The sequence below is a fragment of the Gasterosteus aculeatus genome, chromosome Y (assembly GCF_964276395.1).
Source record: "Gasterosteus aculeatus chromosome Y, fGasAcu3.hap1.1, whole genome shotgun sequence".
Lineage (NCBI taxonomy): Eukaryota > Metazoa > Chordata > Actinopteri > Perciformes > Gasterosteidae > Gasterosteus > Gasterosteus aculeatus.
The window spans coordinates 19,642,313-19,658,072 of record NC_135709.1 but is presented as its reverse complement, the minus strand read 5'-3'; the positions used below and the strand labels follow the sequence as shown (position 1 = coordinate 19,658,072).

Sequence of the window (15,760 nt, the reverse complement as noted above, 5' to 3'; positions counted from 1 at the left end):
ACAATTGATTCAATTGTTTATGCCACCTATTATTCTTTCGTTATTTAATTTCTTTACAAAGTCAGAAAGTAGTGAAACATACTCTCACAGTTTTCCATGAAGTCCATGAAGATCGAAAGGAAGCAAAGGGGTTGTAACAATGACCCTATAGAAGTCCTTCAAATATTAAGGCTTTCACAGATAGGTTTCCCATTTCCTGTGCGGCAGGAGAAGAAAGGTTTCCCTCTTCTGCCTGCGTGTGAATATGTATTAAGTTAAATGGGATCCCCATCAACTACAGCATTGCTGCAGCTATTCTTCCCGGGGTTCACGAAGCAGATGTAGTGAGTGTGCATGGATTACCGGGGTGCCACAAGAGCACAGGCGAGAAAAGCTCCTGACAATCCAGATCGGCGTTGTGTTCCAAACTTCAAACATTGCCTAATAGATCCGTTTACCTAAATAAAGAAAGTAAATGACCTCAATTTGTTTCAAAGTACAAATTTGTCAATTATTTCAGATGAATTGGTTTCTATGAAGTTAAATAGTTGTTTGTAGTAGTAGTTGTAGTTTAAATAATGTTCTGAGCTCTACAACCCTCCTCAACTAAGCAAATAAACTAAACCCCAACTCTGTGCAGCTTAATTGTCCCACTGCCGACTAACCGCAGCACAAACGGACGTCACTCTCTGTTTACCTTCTGCAGTACAAGGGACGGGCTAATCTGCACGTCTTTGAGGACTGGTGCGGCAGTTCTACAGCTGACCTCCGCAAGGACCGGCACTACCCTCTGTATCCTCATGTGAGTCACCATTAATTACCATTCATTATACCCAACTGATGATTTAGGCTGGTGGCACTGTAGCTGAAGGCATGGAATCGTTGGCCAGTGTACTACTTTGATCCCAGAAGGAAACGTCTTTGCAACTATTGGAAGGATTGCCATTCAAATTTTGTACAGGAGTGCATTCGTCGTGCAAAAAGACATCCCTGCACACAAGCCTTATCCCACACACACACACGGTTGTTTTCACTCGGAGCTACATTCTACATCTGCACGCTAGATCCTTGTGTCCCTGGACTCGAGATGTAGCCTCACATTGAGTGTATGTCAGCCCTGTGAGGCGGGGACTTAAAATCTAATAAAAAATAAGATACATTTATAAAAAGGTACCAGCAACGCCACCTAGTTGCGGAGTCTAGGTCTCCATAAAACAGGTTCTTGTTCACCAGAGGAAGAACAGCATGGATCACAAGACTTAAAAGCGTGGTTTAAAAGAAGGATTTTATTATTAACTAAAAACCCATAAATAACTACAATATTAAAAGTCCAGCTGGAACAAGGTACTAAAAGGATTTAAGAATTCGACCAGCCACTGCTGCTGGTCGGTCTTGCCCTTTCTTCTTGTTTCCGGTTCCGTTCCTTTCCTGGGTGAGGTGTCCAGTCCGTTTCGTTCCTCTCCTCGTTGCACCCTGCCTGCTCGTCCGTTGTCTGCCGCCCTCTCGCTCGATTTCCCGTGGCTTCTCCGGCCCGTGGCTTCACCTTTCTGTGGCCTTCCTTCCTGTGGCTCCCCTGCCCCGTGGCTTCACCTTTCTGTGGCCTTCCTTCCTGTGGCTCCCCTGCCCCGTGGCTTCACCTTTCTGGGGCCTTTATAGCAGCTGTGTTAATTGGAGAGGGGAGGTCCTTTCATTATGTAATGTGGTTGGCCAGGGCTCTCTGTAATTGATTAGTCCCTCCAGGTGCATGTACTGAAAGGTGGGTTAATATGTAAAAATGTAATAAAACAAACCACGCAAAAATGTAATAAAACAAACCACGCTAAAATGTAATAAAACAAACCACGCTAAAATGTAATAAAACAAACCACGCTAAAATGTAATAAAACAAACCACGCTAAAATGTAATAAAACAAACCACGCTAAAATGTAATAAAACAAACCACGCTAAAATGTAATAAAACAAACCACGCTAAAATGTAATAAAACAAACCACGCTAAAATGTAATAAAACAAACCACGCTAAAATGTAATAAAACAAACCACGCTAAAATGTAATAAAACAAACCACGCTAAAATGTAATAAAACAAACCACGCTAAAATGTAATAAAACAAACCACGCTAAAATGTAATAAAACAAACCACGCTAAAATGTAATAAAACAAACCACGCTAAAATGTAAAAACAAACCACGCTAAAATGTAATAAAACAAACCACGCTAAAATGTAATAAAACAAACCACGCTAAAATGTAATAAAACAAACCACGCTAAAATGTAAAAACAAACCACGCTAAAATGTAATAAAACAAACCACGCTAAAATGTAAAAACAAACCACGCTAAAATGTAATAAAACAAACCACGCTAAAATGTAAAAACAAACCACGCTAAAATGTAATAAAACAAACCACGCTAAAATGTAATAAAACAAACCACGCTAAAATGTAATAAAACAAACCACGCTAAAATGTAAAAACAAACCACGCTAAAATGTAATAAAACAAACCACGCTAAAATGTAAAAACAAACCACGCTAAAGTGTAAAAACAAACCACGCTAAAATGTAATAAAACAAACCACGCTAAAATGTAATAAAACAAACCACGCTAAAATGTAATAAAACAAACCACGCTAAAATGTAATAAAACAAACCACGCTAAAATGTAAAAACAAACCACGCAAAAATGTAATAAAACAAACCACGCTAAAATGTAAAAACAAACCACGCTAAAATGTAATAAAACAAACCACGCTAAAATGTAAAAACAAACCACGCTAAAATGTAATAAAACAAACCACGCTAAAATGTAAAAACAAACCACGCTAAAATGTAATAAAACAAACCACGCTAAAATGTAATAAAACAAACCACGCTAAAATGTAATAAAACAAACCACGCTAAAATGTAATAAAACAAACCACGCTAAAATGTAAAAACAAACCACGCTAAAATGTAATAAAACAAACCACGCTAAAATGTAAAAACAAACCACGCTAAAATGTAATAAAACAAACCACGCTAAAATGTAATAAAACAAACCACGCTAAAATGTAATAAAACAAACCACGCTAAAATGTAAAAACAAACCACGCTAAAATGTAATAAAACAAACCACGCTAAAATGTAAAAACAAACCACGCTAAAGTGTAAAAACAAACCACGCTAAAATGTAATAAAACAAACCACGCTAAAATGTAATAAAACAAACCACGCTAAAATGTAATAAAACAAACCACGCTAAAATGTAATAAAACAAACCACGCTAAAATGTAATAAAACAAACCACGCTAAAATGTAAAAACAAACCACGCAAAAATGTAATAAAACAAACCACGCTAAAATGTAAAAACAAACCACGCTAAAATGTAATAAAACAAACCACGCTAAAATGTAAAAACAAACCACGCTAAAATGTAATAAAACAAACCACGCTAAAATGTAAAAACAAACCACGCTAAAATGTAATAAAACAAACCACGCTAAAATGTAAAAACAAACCACGCTAAAATGTAATAAAACAAACCACGCTAAAATGTAAAAACAAACCACGCTAAAATGTAATAAAACAAACCACGCTAAAATGTAAAAACCAATAATTTACAGAAACCACAATGTCCCCCTGGTGACATCAACATCATGTCTTATTCTCAAAGTCCAGGACTATGGTGCAGAAGTTGGCCATCTTTCCTCAGTGGACCGACTACGGAATCCGGATATTTGGTTATCTGCATCCATATACTGATGGTACAACATTTACTTTTTCATCTTTTTTCGGTTGTGCATGCATGCTGTATGCTTCCCTTAGTCCGTCTCTTCTAACCTCCCATTTCCTCTCCGTTTCTCAGGAGAGTTTCTGTTTGCTTTGAGCTCTGATGACAACTCTTGAGTTTTGGCTCAGCACAGATGACTATCCACAGCTGTTGGTATGGGTTGGGACAGTACGTATTGTCAACTATTATCTTCTCAATCGGCAGTGAGCATTTTCTTCATACCTCAAACTGTAATATTTGTTGGACTTTGTTCTTCTAGACCAGCACAGAATGGTCAGCCCCGGGCGAGTTTGAGAAGTGCCACGTACCAGCTTGCTTGAAAAGCAGGATGATTAACTTTACATAATTGTGGGTTTTGTCCTCTTGTCTTCAGGTTCAGATTTTCTAGATACATGAGATTACCTTCCCAATGTGCAGGACATATCCAACAAAAGACAAAAAGTAAAAAATAAATTGGACAGGGAGCAGCATAAAGTAAATGAATCGCCAGCACTCGCGTCAGAGTGAAGCACCAGACGCATCGATCGGACCGGATCGACCTGCGCTGCAACGTCACAGAGAACCTGCTTCTCCAGTCCAGTGGTGCTCTGACCGTAGTCAAAGCTTTCATGCGACAGCTGAACAACAAGCACCACGGGTAAGTATGTGGAGCATCCCCACACAACACTGGTACCTGTTTTCCCCAAATTCCTTTCCCTTTTCTTGCAACCGCTCGGATGTATCATTGGACTGCTTAGGAGGGGGGGGGGGGGGGGGGGCGCGTTTGACACATTTCATCATGTTTTCTTTTATTCTCTCTTTCCTCCTAGACAATTTCCATTGGTGCGCGTTGTTAACGTGATGAAGCGCGTGGACGTGGTCCAGGGAGGCCGCTACCTTCTGGAGCTGGAGCTGAAGGACGTGAACGGCCAGCTGCGCCGCCTGTCGCGCTACGTCTACTATCCGATTAGCGACGGCAGGCAAAACGACCAGGACGCACGTATCCAACGACCGGAAACTCAGCCCAAGCTTTGTAACCCAGTGGGCTTCCGGTGGAATCCCCACGCCACCGTTAATAACGCTGCCAATACCGACTCCTTGGGTTCCTCGGTCCTCTTTGCGTGGTGGCTTCTCTTTTACTTTGCTATTCACAAAAGCCTTCATCATCAAGGTACTCGGGTGATTCATTTTATTGTAAAATCTTTGGGGGTACATGTACGTGAAGAAGGCTCTGCAGAAATCCTCACTCGTCAGGTGTGTGGTTGTGTACGCATGTTCTTTGAAGTGAATCGAGCCAGTCCAAACTTTCTAAAGCTCGTCATATAATAATATATGTATGTGGAATTGTTCAGGTACCAGTATGTGAGGCTGAGTGGAAACTTTGAGCGTGCGGCTGGTCTCCAAGCAGGTGTTGACCTTATAAATGTGAGTGTTGCAACGTCACTCGGCAATTAAGCTTTAAGAGCAAGAGATTTATGTGTGCATAGACTGTTATAATACACCCATATATATATATATATATATATATATATATATATATATATATATATATATATATATATATATATATATATATATATATATATATATATATATGTCCCTCATCATCATCTCTCCGGATGACCACAGCATTGTGTTTCTTTGTGACCTCCACGTCAACTTCCCTCCCTTCATCATCAACACCATCAGGAAACACTGCATTGAGGGATACATGGCCTTTGCTCCAATAGTCCTGAGACTGGGATACGGGGTAAGCCGCTTTTTCCAAGCACTCAATGTGCTTTAACACTAAATGTCATTGCTCACCCATTCACACCCATTCATCCACTAATAGCAAGGTGGACCACGCGTGGTACGACCTGCCCAACTAACATGCATACAACATTCATACGGCACAGCCAGAGGAGCTACCTGGGCTAAAACCTCCTGCTCATAGGCACATTGACACGGACTAACGAATCGCCGTTCCTCAGGTTGAAGGACGACCCCGGCTCCCTTTTGCTGTGTGTTACCATGGATACTGTCTCCACCCTGCTCTCCACTGCTTCTTCGTAGATGTGGGGATTCAGTCTTAAGTCAAGTGACCTGTCGGTAGGATGCAAGCAACATTGAACAATGAAAATGTTCCCATCTGCGTTTCAGGTTTTTGGGAGGTCAATGGCTTCGGCCTGCTGCGGATTTATAAATCAGATTTGGATGCTGTTGGAGGAATGAACACAGAGGAATTTAGAGACCGCTGGGGCGGAGAAGACTGAGAGCTCCTCGACAGGTCGAGCCTCATGTCGGGGGAGAATTTGTTGAGGTGCATGTTGTGAGAGTCTCAAGAACTTGTATGTGACCTTTCTTGGGAAACTCGTGACCTGACCTAGTCTACGATGAAATCCATATGTGGCTTGGACAGACCATATCATGTTCTTCTATTTACCTTTCTCCTCTGTTTCCTGTCTGTCAAAATGATTGACTTGGTCCCACTAAGAGGGTCGTGGAGGTTCCCGAAACAACATCTGGTTACCATTCCTCGAACCTTCAGAGATGTATAAAGCTCCTGGTTCCCCATAGAAACTTTGTCAGATCTTCCTACTCCTTTTGGGGGAAGGAACATCTGTCCCTTTTCAGCTGAATTGTAGTCATTTGACTTCTGTCTGTGCTTACGACTTGTGCTGATGATTTCTGTATTCTTTATCTTTTTCTATATTCTAGTTAGTAATAAATACTTAATCACAAAGCAAGCTCAAGATACTTTTGATTTCTCACAAGGGCTAAATCCACAAATTTCCACCACACCTCACTCTCTCAATTAGACTTTGTTTGTCTGAAATTGTTTTTCAGTCTATTTGCTGTTTTCTGTTTTCATTCAACTCAATGTTCATGGACTTCATGGAAAACTGTGAGAGTATGTTTCACTACTTTCTGACTTTGTAAAGAAATTAAAATAACGAAAGAATTCATTCAGTCAATTCCAAAGTGTGCACCTAAAGTGGGTCTAAAGTATGACGCTGCAAGATCGAATGGCATGCCTTTTCTTTTACAGTACATTTAAGTGACTGCCAATTTTTATTGATGTTTCACTACATAAAATACAAGGTGACGTTTAGGTCACCTGGAGTTGTGTGTTGATCTCTTCTAAATCAAACAACAAGCATAATTACTTTTGTAATTTATTGGTTTAGGTTGAATATAAATTCATTTTTTCTCTATCTATTGATATTGTGGAAACACGAATATGAATTGTAACTAAATAAACTCTCCTCTGCTCTGCTGCAGAATCGTGAAAGGCGGGTTGGAAGTGGAGAGGTTCTATTTGAGGAACTTTTTCCATCACTTTCACTCCAAACGTGGCATGTGGAGGCAAACGTCGCCCAGCCACATGTGACCTTGTCACCTGCTCACTGCACCATGGCCACGGTTGCCGAGGTTACACAGCAACCAGAGAACGTTAAGGCCGGAGCCTGTTTTCTACTATATGACAGTGATACCTGCTGACCAACAGAATAGACTTGGATACAGTCTCGGCTTTCTGCAAAAAGATGATCGTCGGTAACAAATTACTACTGATTTGTATATAGTTTGTTTTACTGGTTGTACGGTTGACTGGTGCCAGAGTAATGATTGATGCAAGCCTTTGACATTGTGATTTTGGGAATAAAGGTACAGCCATGTATCATGTCCCAGAGGGACACCATGGTGAGCTGCATTGTTTGCATAAAGGGACAGAACGGATCCAAAGAAAAGTCTTAAATTACACCCCCAAAGATGTATTCACACAAGTATCCTATATCATAAGGATCACCACTTTTGCACATGATTTTTAACTGGAGCGAAAATCTTTTACGTTGTTTTGTTAAATACACTCCAGATTGGGTATAAGGTAAACACAGCCCTTGTGAGAAATGTAAGAATACGTGTTCAAGAATTGGAGCCTGGTCGGGGTTATCAAAAATTCAGCCGAACAACTTCTCTCGTTCTAGGAGATTTATTTGTCAGATCACAGGTCAAGTATCAGCGCTGCGTTTGCAAAGGCAGGAGCAGTTCAGGCAGCACACAGGCCGGAAGAACAACTAACTAACATCAGCAAGAACATCATGTTTTACAACCCTTGAAAGACAGAGAAGGAAAGATTTCTATTGGCCCTAAACTGGCGTAGAGGAGGACCTTCCACCTCCCGCATCTAAGATCCGGTCACATCCAATGTCCAGACTCCTGACTTAACGTAAACATCGTAAACAGAGTGTGTATGTTGAATAGTGTTGGTGTGTCTCTAACCCTCTTTGGCTGGTAAATCTTCTAGTTGACCCGCAGACCTTACATTCCTCAGCCAGGACATAAACTGACTCCCCATCCTGTCAGACTCGTGTCTGCCTGCTTGGCAGATCCTGCTTCCCCCCTTACCTAACTCTTAAATCAAGACAAGACAGCGAACCCCCAACTAAGCCCATGAAAAGAACTTTTGATTATCAGAAATCAAAAGTATCTTGAGCTTGCTTTGTGATTAAGTATTTATTACTAACTAGAATATAGGAAAAAGATAAAGAATACAGAAATCATCAGCACAAGTCGTAAGCACAGACAGAAGTCAAATGACTACAATTCAGCTGAAAAGGGACAGATGTTCCTTCCCCCAAAAGGAGCAGGAAGATCTGACCAAGTTAAAGAGGAGAACAGGAGCTTATGTACACTTCAGGGAGGTTTGTGCTGCTTCAGCACAGGAGAGCCCACCCCTCAAAGAGGAGTGTTGGAAAAGTACCAGATGATGTAGGGGTGACCCTGTGACCCTCCCTTTATGGACCCAGACAATCAACAACATCTAAAAGGTCAGTCAGGGCACGTATGATTACATCTGTGTCTTTTCTCACGTAACGGTGATCCTAAAACACTGTTCTCCTGATCTGGAAACTTTTTTCATCAACTGCAAACCCTTTTATTCCCCCCGTGAGTTCGCTTCATTCATCCAGATACGGCGTGTGGAGCGGACCAACCCGGACTCTTTAGTTATTGTCTTTGGGGACTTTAACAAAGGAAATCTCAGCCATGAACTTCCTAAATACAGACAGTTTATTAAATGCCCCACCAGAGAGGAGAACACGCTGGATCACTGTTACACCACAGCAAGCAGGGCTTATCACGCCGTCCCTCGTGCTGCACTGGCACACACTGACCACGTCATGGTCCATCTGATTCCTGCATACAGGCAGAAACTAAAGCTCTGCAAACCTGTGGTGAGGGAATTCAAGAAGTGGACCAGTGAGGCGCTGGAGGATCTTCGGACGTGCTTTGACTGCACAGACTGGGATGTTTTCAGGACTGCTACTGACAGTCTGGATGAGTTCACAGAGGCTGTAACTTCCTACATCGGCTTCTGTGAGGACAGCTGTGTACCATCATGCACCAGGGTGAGTTACAACAACGACAAACCCTGGTTCACAGCGGAACTCAGAACACTACGCCTGCAGAAGGATCAGGCATTTAGGAGTGGGGACAAAGACTTGTACACAGAGGCAAAATACAAGTTTAGCAAGGCGGTGAGAGATGCTAAACGACTGTACTCTGAGAAACTCCAACAACAGTTCTCAGCAAGTGACTCTGCTTCGGTTGGGAGAGGCCTCAAACACCTCTCTAACTACAAGCCAAAAACCCCCCACTCCATGAATGACCTCCGCCTGGCAGACGAGCTCAATGAGTTGTACTGCAGATTTGAAAGACAATGTCCTGATCCCATCCCCCACAGCTCCACCAACCTGCTGCAGTCCCCCTCCCCTCCCATCAGGTGCTCACGCCTCTTCATCTATATCACCTTCCCCTCCCCCACCAGCAACGACCCTCTCTATTCTGGAGAGAGACGTTAACGGGCTCTTTAGAAGACAAAATCCCCGTAAGGCAGCCGGTCCGGACTCAGTCTCCCCTCACTCCCTGAAGCATTGTGCTGACCAGCTGTCTTCGGTGTTCACTGACATCTTCAACACCTCCCTGGAGACATGCCACGTACCAGCTTGCTTCAAGGCCTCCACCATCATCCCTGTTCCCAAGAAGCCCAGGATCACAGGACTCAATGACTACAGGCCCGTTGCCCTGACCTCTGTAGTCATGAAGTCTTTTGAACGGCTAGTCCTGACCCACCTGAAGTCCCTCACCGACCCCCTCCTGGACCCCCTGCAGTTCGCCTACAGAGCCAACAGGTCTGTGGACGATGCTGTCAACATGGCCCTCCACTACATCCTCCAGCATCTGGACTCCCCAGGAACCTACACCAGGATCCTGTTTGTGGACTTCAGCTCTGCCTTCAACACCATCATCCCGTCTCTGCTGCAGGACAAACTCTCCCAGCTGCACCGCCCGACTCCACCTGCAAGTGGATCACTGACTTCCTGTCTGACAGGAAGCAGCACGTGAAGCTGGGGAAACATGTCTCAGCCTCTCGGACCATCAGCACCGGTTCCCCCCAAGGCTGCGTTCTTTCCCCTCTGCTCTTCTCCCTGTACACCAACAGCTGCACCTCCAGTCACCAGTCCGTCAAGCTCCTGAAGTTTGCGGATGACACCACCCTCATTGGACTGATCTCTGGTGGGGACGAGTCCGCCTACAGGTGGGAGTCTGACCATCTGGTGTCGGGGTGCAGTCAGAACAACCTGGACCTCAACGCTCTAAAGACAGTGGATATGGTTGTGGATTTCAGGAGGAACAGAGCCCCACCCTCCCCCATCACCCTGTGTGACTCCCCCGTCACTATTGTGAATTCCTTCCCTTTCCTGGGCTCCATCATCACCCAGGACCTCAAGTGGGAGCTGAACATCAGCTCGATTACCAAGAAGGCTCAGCAGAGGTTGTTCTTCCTGAGGCAGCTGAAGAAATTCAACCTGCCAAAGACGATGATGGTCCACTTCTACATGGCCATCATGGAGTCCATCCTCTGCTCCTCCATCACCGTCTGGTACGCTGCAGCCACAGCCAAGGACAAGGGCAGGCTGCAGCGTGTCATCCGCTCTGCAGAGAGGGTGATCGGCTGCAATCTGCCGTCCCTGCAGGACTTGTTCGCTTCCAGGTCTCTGAAGCGAGCTAAAAACATCGTGGCCGACCCCTCTCACCCCGGACAAAAACTGTTTGTGCCCCTTCCATCTGGCAGGAGGCTGAGGTCCATCAGGACTAAGACCTCCCGCCACACGAACAGTTTCTTCCCGTCGGCAGTCGGGCTCATCAACAGAGCCAGTCCCCCACTGACTGACTATAACATTCCACCGGTCACTCCCCTTCACACTGCACATGCCACTTTAACTGCAATTCATCACTTTGTCGTCACTCGTCACTTTGTTACTTGTCTGTTACTTGTTCGTTAGTGCACTTTATGCTTCATATTTTTCTTTTTAACTTTTTTAATATTTAAATTTTTTAACTTTATTCCCTTGTTTTATACTAACCCATAGCCTTATTCTACTAACCCATTGCATTAGCATTTCATTTTACTTTATTTTATTACTTGTGCACTGATGTCTTGTCTGTCTACTGTCGCGCACTAACCGCCAAGACAAATTCCTTGTATGTTTATGGCGTTATATTTGTGCCACAATCCTGAGCGCGTAATTGTAAGTTTTGAGCACAGAGAACTACATTTTAGCAAAGAAAAACATATTCCGTGCGCGCAGTTTACTGAGGTGCCCTCGCCACAAACTGGTTTTCTGCGCGCATGGATTGACTCTAGCACCCCCAGCCGACTGATTATGGCACCCCCAGCCGACTGATTATCCCCTCCACTAGGGCATCAACAATGGTCTCGGCCTCCTGGTCCTTAATGGCATAGGCCTCAGGCCATTTAGTGAAATAATCCACAGTAGCGAGTATGTAGCGATTACCTCTGTCTGTGAGTGGGAAAGGGCCCAGAACGTCTACACCCAGCCGCTGCATGGGCTCCCCCACCGGAAACTGCTGTAGCTGAGCCCTGGACTGGCCCGGTGGTCCTTTGCGGGCAGTGCAGAGATCACAGCACCGACAAAAGTCTTCAACGTCTCTCCTCAGCCGCCCCCAATAGAAGGCCTGACGGACCCGCCGGAATGTTTTGGTCACCCCAAAGTGACCGGAGCCTGCAGAGCTATGCATGGCTTCGAGAACAGCCCCCTGCATCCCTCTGGGTACCACCGTCTGCCACTTTTTCTCCCCCGATGCTGGTTCTAACCATGCCCGCTGAAGGACCCCATCAGCCAGCTGCAAATAATTAAATTTAGCCCACAGCCCTTTTGTCCATGAGGAGAGAGCAGCCACCTCCTCCCAGGGCGGCCGCTGCCGCGCCTCCACCCACAGCATCACTGGCTGCACGTCCGGGTCTTGTTGCTGTTCTGCGGCCCAGATAGCATTGTCTACCACCAGCAGCCCTCTACAAGTCCTGACAGTCTCTTCACACTCCTCTCTGTCCCGCTTGTTTGGCCCCAGAACCAGCTGCTGTTCTCTGACCTCTCTGCGGTCACAATACCGGCAGTCGTCTTCACTGCAGGGTCGACGGGACAGTGCGTCAGCGTTGCCATGCCGTTCTCCAGCACGGTGAACCATGCTGAACTCGTAGCCTTGCAGCTCCTTCAGCCAACGAGCCAGCTGTCCCTCAGGCTCTCGGAATGTCATCAGCCACTGCAGTGAGGCATGATCAGTGCGTACAGTGGAGGGGCGGCCACACAAGTAGTACTTAAAATGCCGTGCGGCAAAGACGACAGCAAGCAGCTCCCTACGTGTGACGCAATACCGCCGCTCAGCTTTATTCAGGGCTTTGCTGTAGTAGGCCACAACCCTCTCTCCTTCCGGCCATGCCTGTGATAAGACTGCCCCCACTCCATCGCCGCTAGCGTCTGTGTCCAGAACAAAAGGCACTTCGGGGTCAGGGGCTGCCAGGATGGGTGCGCTTGACAGAGCCTCTTGGAGGGTGTTGAATGCGCTTTCACAGTCCTCCGCCCACACAAAGGGCTGGTCCTTCTGCAGGAGCCTGTACAGGGGGGCCGCAATGCCTGAAAATCCCCGCACGAATTTCCTGTAATAGGAAGCTAAACCCAAAAAACTTTTTAGTCCCCTCTGGTCTGTCGGGCTGGGCCACTCACGTATGACACGCACCTTCTCCTCCACTGTGCCGATACCCTCGCTGCCTATTCGGTGCCCCAGAAAGGTCAGCTCCCTGCACAGCAGCCTGCATTTGTCCGGGTGTAACTTCAGTCCAGCCCCTTTGATCCTCTCCATAACTCGGCGCAGTGCTTGCCATAGCTGAATCAAATGAGCTGCCATGGGCCAGAATGTCATCTAAGTACACCAGGCACTCCGTGTGTGGAACTCCAGCTAACACCCTCTCCATCAAGCGTTCGAATGTGGCAGGCGCATTACACAGTCCAAAACAGAGCACCTTAAACTGCCACAGCCCCTTTCCTGTGCAGAATGCGGTCTTGGGCCGGGCCTCTTCGGCCAGGGGGACCTGCCAATAGCCGCTCCTCAAGTCCAAGGACGAGAACCAGGAAGAGCCAGCTACTAGGTCCAGACATTCATCCAGCTGCCATAGTCGCTCCTGCTGCTCAGAATCCAAGTCCCCGGCACTTCTCTGCCAGACCTCGCGCAGAGCTGTCATCCTTTTCGCTTCGCTTTCCTGCAGACTCTCACAGCCCTCCACCGCAGACGGGGTCAGCCTGACCGGCGAGTCCAGGCTACGGGTGGCTGGCTCAGGGCCTAGCCGAGGCTCCGAGAGGTACGACATGGCAGCCCTTGTCTGCTTTCATTCCACCACACAGCACCCGTGAGGTCCGGCTGTGTGGGTAGCTGCGCGCTGGGAATCCAGCGGTCTCATATGCACCACCTGCCCATCAATAAAGCTCAGTGTGGCTTTCCCCAGGTCTAACTGACAGCCCTGCTCCCGCAAAAAGTCCAAGCCTAAAATACAGGCATCTTGTACTTCCGCTACCCACACAGTGTGTCTCATTTTCCGTCCCCCCACAGTCAATATCAGCTGCCCTCTCCCTTTCATTGGTGCTAGCTCACCAGTTACTGTGCGGAGCTGAACTGCTGTGTCCTCCAGCTGTGTACCCACTGGCACCACCTCCGGCCGGACCACTGTGACCGTTGACCCTGTGTCCACTAGGGCGGTGCATGAAATCCCCTTGATGCAAATAGGAATATGGCAGAAGTCCGATATGGAAGTCCTTCCCACCACAGCCACATTCTGCCCCTGGCCCATGCTGTACTGAGAGGCGCTGCTGGCCACAACCAGTGACGAACGGGACTTAAGGGTGGGGGCACGCAGAGTCCCGTCTACTGCGTCCCCTTGCCGTTTCCCAGAGCTTTAGTCGAGGCTGGGCAATCCCTCACCATGTGTCCAGCTTTGCCACACCCCCAGCAGAGGCGTGGCTGTTGTTGTGGCCGCACCGGGGCCTGTGTTTGTTGACGCCTGGCAGGGGGCATAGCCAACCCCCTGATCATCTCGGTCACCTCGTCCACCCACAGCGGCCGCTCCGACATTGTCTCTCCTACCGCCCTGACCATTGGAGAAGCATCGTGCTGTGCAGCGCCCATGACCATCTCCCTCTCCAGTGCGTACTCCAGTGCGTCAGTCGGGGTTTGGGGGCGAGCCAACTGAGTGTGAGCCCGCAGATCAGATGGAGAGAGAGCCCTGACGAACTGATCACGTGCAAGCTCCGTTTGCACTGGCGTAGGCATATGCGCGTATGCTCGTCGTGTCAGTCCTTCGATGTCGTTTGCCAACGTGCGCAGGGATTCCCCAGTTCGCCTCTGACGTCCATGCAGCTCCGAGCGCAGCAGCTCTGAACGAAAACATTGTCCAAACCGGCGCCCTAGAGCACCAGCCAGGGCTCCATAATTACCCCTCTCACTCGGGTCCAAAAGCAGCAGGCAAGACAGTGCATCATCCGTCAAACAAAGGGCGAGCTGGAGGGCTTTCTGTTCATCTGACCAGCTGTTTGCCCGTTCCCGGGCCGCAATTTTCCGCGCGCCGTGTAGCTAGCTTCAGCGCTAGCCGTCGCTAAGCCAGGACCCCCAGCGGATATTGGTGGCTGTAACTCACGTATCATCCCCCTTCCTAGACCGTCCACGGAAAAACGCTGACCTTCCAGCACTTGAACAGGACGAGGATATCCGTACTCGTTGTCCTCCTCCTCCTTCTTGACACAAAAACCTCTGCCAAAAGAACGCTCCATCTCCACCAGAAAAAGCGTCCACCAAACAGTAGTCCGCCCACGCCTGAGCGGTCGACTACGTTAACAGAATCAGTTAGTTTTCTTCTGACACCAGTTGTAACGTTTTGTGTCAATAAAGAGCCAGGTTCTTATCACTCGGGTTTATTGTTGCCTGTTGTCGGCCACAGCCACGCCATTTCACACACCTGGTCATCAACCTAGTCAGAACTCAACTTCCCCTTCCTGTGCTCCCGGAAACTACACACATTCCCCGGAAGGGGCGGCACCCCAACAATGGCCTACGTAACAGTAACATTCATCAGAGCCATATACATTTATGAACTTAAGGCACGCTACAATATAGTTACTTTGTTTTATTACCTTTGTTGTGTTTGTCTGTATATTCTTAGCCTGCGAACTAGCTACATTTCGTTGCTAACGTTAGCTAATTGGTATCAAAAAACAGTAGGCTACCAATATAACGTTAACTGCCAAACAGTGAACAGAAAAGTGAAGGCTTAACTGATTTTATTTAAATTTATAATGCAGAGCTGCCAACTTTTCAAAAAACCTTGGAGTAAGATTTTGTCGGGGGTGACCAAAATTTTGCCGCGCACGCAGCCACACACGTTGGTGGCTCAAATATCAGGAAATTGGAATTCATTTGGCGTAGTACCCATGTTGTACCCTGCATTCTGGTGGTTTGTGGGGCCCAAAGTCGTTGATAGGGGCGGCCTACTGGAGATGGACAACATTGGTTACATTCTGTGAAGCAAAGACATAGCTGATGGTCCACCCCCAGGACATTTTGGTTTAAGTAGATGTTATTTCATGCATTCTCGTGGATTTTTGGGTGGTATGCCTGAACTTATTCTGATTTATGTTCATCTG

General features: G+C 46.7%; 1 pseudogene across 1 annotated transcript; it reads left to right on the top strand.

Moving 5' to 3' along the window:
- The first annotated feature begins 333 nt into the window (after positions 1–333).
- Positions 334–5,702, top strand: LOC120812397 (N-acetyl-beta-glucosaminyl-glycoprotein 4-beta-N-acetylgalactosaminyltransferase 1-like; annotated as a pseudogene). Its single transcript, XR_013454775.1, has 9 exons — positions 334–363; positions 686–781; positions 3,633–3,723; positions 3,825–3,917; positions 4,009–4,046; positions 4,252–4,386; positions 4,559–4,982; positions 5,081–5,153; positions 5,347–5,702. The product of XR_013454775.1 is annotated as an N-acetyl-beta-glucosaminyl-glycoprotein 4-beta-N-acetylgalactosaminyltransferase 1-like (transcript).
- Positions 5,703–15,760: the final 10,058 nt, after the last annotated feature.